This window comes from Triticum dicoccoides, chromosome 3A, assembly GCF_002162155.2.
Source record: "Triticum dicoccoides isolate Atlit2015 ecotype Zavitan chromosome 3A, WEW_v2.0, whole genome shotgun sequence".
In the NCBI taxonomy this organism is placed as follows: Eukaryota; Viridiplantae; Streptophyta; class Magnoliopsida; order Poales; family Poaceae; genus Triticum; species Triticum dicoccoides.
The window spans coordinates 11,963,626-11,970,449 of record NC_041384.1 but is presented as its reverse complement, the minus strand read 5'-3'; positions in this window follow the sequence as shown (position 1 = coordinate 11,970,449).

The following is a 6,824-nucleotide window of genomic DNA, read 5'->3' as shown; positions in this document are numbered from 1 at the left end:
GGTTCCTAGCCGCCGCCACCGCTGCCGGCCCGCCGCCGCGGCGCGCCCAGCCGTCCGAACCCTCCGCTACCCCGCCTCCGGTACAGGACCCTAGCAGCGCCTCCCCCCATCAAGCAGCCGCTCCCACCAGCGGTGCCCCCCTCCCTGGAGCAGGCGCTCCTGCCCAGCAACGCTGCCGCCCGGAGCTACGCCAGCGACCAGTCCGTAGGCAGCTATCCACCACTCCTTCGTCCTTCCTCCCTCTTCCTTCATCCCCCTCCCTCCTTCCTCTTGTATCCTCTGTTCAATTTTTTGCTTGCTGCGTGATTTTTCCAGAGCATGCTCAAGTTTACATGTGAAAGGATTGTGCTTGATAGGTGTTTGTGATAATGCCTCTAAGGGAGGGGGGCATCGCGTCATTAGTCTCTGTATCAGAGTCTTTTTTTCCTAGCCGTGTTGTCACCGAAAAATGCAATAAATTCTCATGGTTCGAAACCTTCGATACTTGGCTTCTCCAAATGAGAAATTTATGCATGTAATAATTGGTTTACCTTAGTTTGCAGAAATATGAAATTAAGCCTTACTTAGTAACAATGTTTCAAGAAGATCAATTTGGAAGCTCTGCTTCACAGGATGCCTTCAGACACTTGCACATATCTTTCTAACTCATGCATTATTTCATCTATTAGACACTTCAAAGTGATGGCTATTTCCTTTACCTTAGAGGAAAAACAAAATAATATCTTCTACTTTGCCTAGAGGAAATATAATTTCATGGACTACTTGTTATATCAAATTTTTAGCTAAGTTTTGTCTCCCTGCGAAAATTGGGCAAATTCCTTCTCAAAATCACATGTTTTAACTAGGAAGAACCTGAGACACTATGGCATCAACACTTGTAAGAAAAGAAATAGCAGGAGAATGAAGATTATATTAAAAAAATGGTATTAGTAGTGGTAAACAAGCATATAATCCCTCCCAGGTAGTAACAATAACTTTATGCAGGAGAGTGAAAGAAGAAGCATAGGTGATCAGGTTCGATCACGGTTGGAGAAAAATTGAGGCGTTTGTTGGCTCCAAGACAGTGATACAGGTATATACATGTGCTCTGCTTACTTGATCATACAGAAGATTTTCATATAAGAGTTACGTTTCAAGTTGCTAAACCTTTTCATATAAGTTTGCTTCCAAGGAGTTGTTCTCTGTCTGGTCCAATTCCGAAGAAATAAAAAGTGAGTAGTTTGTTTGTTCCCTGTGTGGTCACTCTATTTTTTGAGTACTGACATTACTTATGTTTGTTAGCAGCAAGATATTTAAATGAAGCTTGTTCTTTTTCAACTGTTCAACTGATGCCATGAAACTGAATATAGTAGTTGAAAACCCTGTTTTTCTTCCTGATCGTGAAAATTTGAAGTCCTGTTTGTGTTTTGGTTTTGTTGGTTGACAATTATGTTTAGTTATTCATTTCATGGGTGCTGTAAAATGTGCAGGTGGTGAGTTGAGGCTCAACATACAACTTGTTTGGACTAACCAAGAGGACGAGGTATGTTGCTTGCCCAAGCTAAGTGACACGTACGCGCCAAGTTTTCTGTTATATAATTACCTATTAGTGCTTAGTTAAACTGCATGATACGGCCATAGCAGATGGATGGTACTAGGTGTTGTTTTGTTTCTTGCCAATGTATTCAGAGAGAAGATGTGCCACTGCAGATTTCTTTTCTTGAAGGCAGCTCACATAAGTTGAGCTACAAGTGAACAACTTGCTGCTATTAGATCTGGAATGGAAGCTCACATAAGTTGAGCTGATTTTTGTCCATATGAAAGCAGAGGACCATATGGTCTGTGGCCTTTTCATCCATATGAAAGTAGAGGCACATTGTGGTGCTAGTTTGCTGGGTTTTGTCTCCGACCATCGTGTCGTGATGAATTTGCAGGTACCCCGAGAGGCCCTTGAGTTTGCCGGAATGTCGATTAACTTCCGTTCCGGCAAATTCAGGTACTCCATATGTCCTATTTTCAGCAAAGGTCATGCTGAAATTTTCTGTGAATTTTAGCATGACTTTGCTAAAAATAGGACATATGGGGTACTTGCGATAATGCATGGGCCGGGGTATCTTAGTACTTAATTAAGTAGGATCAACTGCCCCTTTATTCTTCCTGCATTAAACCATAGGTGGCAATAGAGCCAAGTGATTAGGCCCAACTTAGAATTCTCCTTAGCATCGATAAACCCTAGATGATAAACCCAACATAGGTGGCAATAGAGCCAAGTGATTAGTGCCTAGTGATTAGGCCCAACCTAGGGTGCCTCGGCATCGATAAACCCTAAATGATGAAAACTTAACTTGGCTGCCCCGGATGCCTCGGTGTCGATGAGAACCTAAATGATGTACGCTTAGGCTTTTATGGTGCCTCGGCGTCGACAAACCCTAAATGATGAAAGCTTAGGCTTTTAGGGTGCCTCGGTGTCGACAAACCCTAAATGATGAGACCATGATCTTGTTCCTTGACAATAACCAACTTTTTGACCAAACTTTTTTCCTATTTAGAGCGAAACATGGCCCACAACGATGAGGCCGATGGTTCGGGCGGCAAGCAATTCTGGGAGCTGTCCCAGGAGATGGAGGAACAACCTCACCGCTATGAGGACGCCGCGGAAGACACCGATCCAGATTACACAACCCCTAGTGGCGTCGGGGATGACACCACTGATGGTGCCGCCGAGGATGCCACCACTGATGATGGCGGCGCACACACAGATGGCAGCCAACCGAAGAAGCAAAGGAAGGACCGGCGCCCGAATGCGCTCCGCACCCTCAAGGAGGAATGCACTCAAGTGGACTCCTACGGGAATCCTACGGAGCCCAAACATATAGTCAAGGGGTACTCGCTTCAGCTCGGGTGCATTCTCCGGAGCACCGTCTCGATCAACACTGAGAACCTTAGGCATAAGGACCGAGGGAATTTGCGCAACCTCCTCTTCACGAAGCTGCATGAATGATACAAGTTCCCCGCCGAATTTGAAAACACACGCCTCTCAGGGAATAAAGTGAACAGTGCCGCCCTCACGAAGATGAGCACAACCCTGTCTACTTGGAAAAGCGCGGTGAAGAGAATGATTGATAAAGGTGATAGTTATGAGAAGATCAAGGCGAAATATCCTTTGATGAGCGAAGATGAGTACAAGGAGTTCAAGATCAAGTGCGAGAGCAGTGCAACCTCCGAATCAAGTCAGTGGGGGAAAGAAATGCGGGAGTTGAACTTAGGGGAACACAAACTCGGTCCCGGCGGTTATAGAGTGTCGGAGCCTATATGGAACAAGGAGGACGCGGAGCGTGCCGAGCAAGGCCTATCGCCCCGCTTCGAGAAATAGAGCGGTGACAAGCAGACCAGGAACTATGTCAGGGCCCGGTACAAGGAGGACCCGATAACAAAGGAGCTTACCACGGATCCGAAGACCAGGGCGCTTGAGCTGCTTCTGGTAAGGAATACACCCCCGCGTAATTAGCTCCATATGGTTGCACTCTAATTAATCCCCAATATTTCTAAATGGTTCACGTTCCTTTCGCAGGACACTGAAAGCAGTAGTGCGGGGTCATCTAAGAGCTCCCCTTTCGACACCCCTTTAAATAGGGCGTTGAACGTAATGAAAAACAAGGATAAGCTCACTAAGACGACATCAGCTGGTCGTGTGGCCGGCAAAGGCTTGTCCACAAAATGGGGGTCATACTATACCGCTGGTGTGCGGAAGGAGAAAAAGACCAGCTCGGAAAGCCAGACGCGCAAGGTTGAAGAACTCAAGGCACAAGTGGCGCAGATTCCGGAGCTTGTCCAAGAGCAAGTGCAACAACAACTTGGAACGACGCTCAACACCATGGTCCCTACGTTGATTCATGGGCTGACGATGTGGATTGCAGGCGGCCAACAGGGGCCTCCCCCGGTTCCCAGCTTCACGGCCAGCAACTCGCACAGCGCGCAGGCGGCGCCATTGGTGTCTCTGGCGGCGCCATTGGTGTCTCCGGCGGCGGCGCCATTGGTGTCTCCGGCGGAGGCGCTATTCGTGTCTCTGGCGCCGGCACGGGCATTGGAGCTTAATGCACCCGGGTGTACGCCGGCCGACAGCTCGCCAGCAAGCGCCCCCTCCGTCAGTTGCACGCCCGCCGTTGGCGGTGCCTCGACATTAGCCGAGCTCGACGGCATCACGGTAACCAAGCCTCTCGGCCGATGACTTCATCTCCTTGCCTTTGACTGGGCATCCCTGACGCCCTGTACATGTTTTCATAGGGCACCGCCGACGTTCCTTGCACTCTTCTGCACTTCGTGGGCGCCAAGTTGGTCGATGTCGCCAAGGGCAGAATCGTTCAACCGGGCAACCCCATGTTCCACGGTAATATGATGCCACCCACAATGTATAGGGTTGAAGTGGTTCGGGTGCTGCCAGGCTGCGACGAGCTGTTACCTCCGATTCGACCCGCTGGGGCCGACGAAGAAGATGAGATGACCCTCAGCACCTGCATAAACTGGCCCCTGCTTTGGCCGAAGAGCCAGATTCGTTTGGGGGCGGGGGACACCACCCCACAGACAAGACCGCCAGTCGTGCCGGTGCCAAGCCATGGCAAGAACGACGCAACGCTACCGGACCTGCCGGACATCCCTATGGCACAGGATCCGGATAGCCCTATGGCACAGGATCCAGACGGCGACGACAACGACGACGGTACATTTACCAAAGTTGATAAGTACTTTGCCGAACATGGGCACGCTGACGAGTTCTGCGGGCCTCTTTCTCAAGAACCCAACCAAGACGACCGCGATCTAGCTGGTACGGCGGAGAAATCCAATTGCAACAGGCGTCGTCTGGTGTTCAGTTCTTAGGACACGCCTCCAGCTCCCGCCTTCACCGAGCCTCAGATAGCTGAGGTGCGAAATATTATCAGCCCCAACACGCTCAAGAAGGCGGTCTGTGAGCAGAACTCGGTCCCATTACAGGAGATCAAGAAGATGGGACGGAAACGGAAGACTAACAAGGGCGCCGGTGCGAGCCAGCCGGCACCGAGTTCGATCCGTGCTCAGGACGGGCCACCTTCACCTAAGGATATCTCGAGGAGGGTGCATGTGGCAGGTAGGGCGATGCTACCGCCAAATATGCTGAATTCTGCAACCGGTGCTATGCGGAGTCTGCACGACAGTGTTCTTTCTTTGGAGAAGCGGCGTCTCAGAGAGAAGGATGTGGCATACCCGGTTTTCGTGGCCAAGGTGCCAGAGGGCAAGGGCTTTGTGGATGGCGACATCGGGGGTACGATCGTCCTGCGGTTTGATGACATCTTTGCTATGTTTAACCTTCATCCGCTGCACTACACCTTCGTTCGGCTGTTTTCGCTGAGTATGGAGATGTGGATCATTAGAGACAAGACCCCGGACATCGTGATAGTCGACCCCTTCTACATGCGTGCCAAGCACTTGAGCAGCGCTGGGGACCGCCAAGTTGCGAGTTCACACCTCGAAGGCGTCATTCTGGCAAACCCAGATAAGGATAACTTCCTTGTGGCTTACTTTCCCGAGTAAGTCATCCCTTAACCGCCCTGTAACATATGATTTCTTAGATTTCGATCGTTCTTTTTTTTCTAACATTCCGTGTTCTGTGCAGTGACACACATTGCACACTCATCCTCTTAAGCCCGAAATATTTCATGGCCACGTATTTAGACCCGAACCGTAACTCCAAGATAGACTACACAAATGTCAAGAAAGTTCTTGATGATGTTCTCCCCGCGTATGCCAAATCTGGAGGCACCTTCACCAGGGCAGTTCGTAAGTACGGCAAGCACATGTTCTCACATAATACGAAGTTCTGCTGCGTCAAGCAGCCGCCTGGCGGTCAGAAGGATGCCTACTACGCCCTCCATCACATGCGGGCGATCGTAAGGGACCATCATCAACTTCTGCTACCAGATAATCTCAAAGATTGGGCCGCGAGCTTGTCGGCAGTCCAGGACGCGGACCTCAGACAAGAATTCTTTCGCATCCAGTCAGAGTTTGCAGACATCATCCATCAAGATGTCCTTCATACCTCGGGGCAGTTCTTCCTCAGATATCAACCGTCCAACAGTGAGATAGATGAAATGCTACAAATGCGGGGTGACAACGACCGCGATTTCATGACCATCACGACAGACGGCGGCTTCATCCACGTTCCTGTCCGATGAGTCGAGTCGAAAGTAGTGATGTGTAGTTCTGAAACATTGATTGGCTCATGTTGTAATTATACTTTAATGAATTCGTATGTCTCTTTGGTTTGGACAGTCGTTCAACTTAGATGTAATCGATGCTATTTATTAGTAGGACCATGAATCGTGCTATTAATGTCTTGATTTTCTCTTCCGATCCTTTTGTTGCATACTTACATATTGCTTATGTATTGTCTGTTGTTTGGCTTATGCATAGAGATGCCGTCGTATGTCGTGTACAAGGGTAAGGTTCCCGGAGTCTATGACGACTGGGAGGAGTGTCGGAGACAGGTTCACCGTTTCAGCGGTAATAGTTACAAAGGGTACACCACTAGGGTGGAGGCCGAATCTAGATACGCCCGCTATCTAGCGGGAGAGAGGAGGGAGCATTGGAGGAACCGGATGAAGACCAGTTTGATCGCGATGATGCTCATCGTGATGACCACAGCTCTCTTCTATGTGATGGTAGTTTAGATGATCGATATCGACTTGTAATGTGAAGACAAACTCGATACTCGTGGTCTTGAGACTTGTAATGTTTTATCTTTGTTCGGTCTTTTGAATTCAGAGACTAATATGATGAATTGTATTCGGAGACTAATCTTCTATTGTATTCGA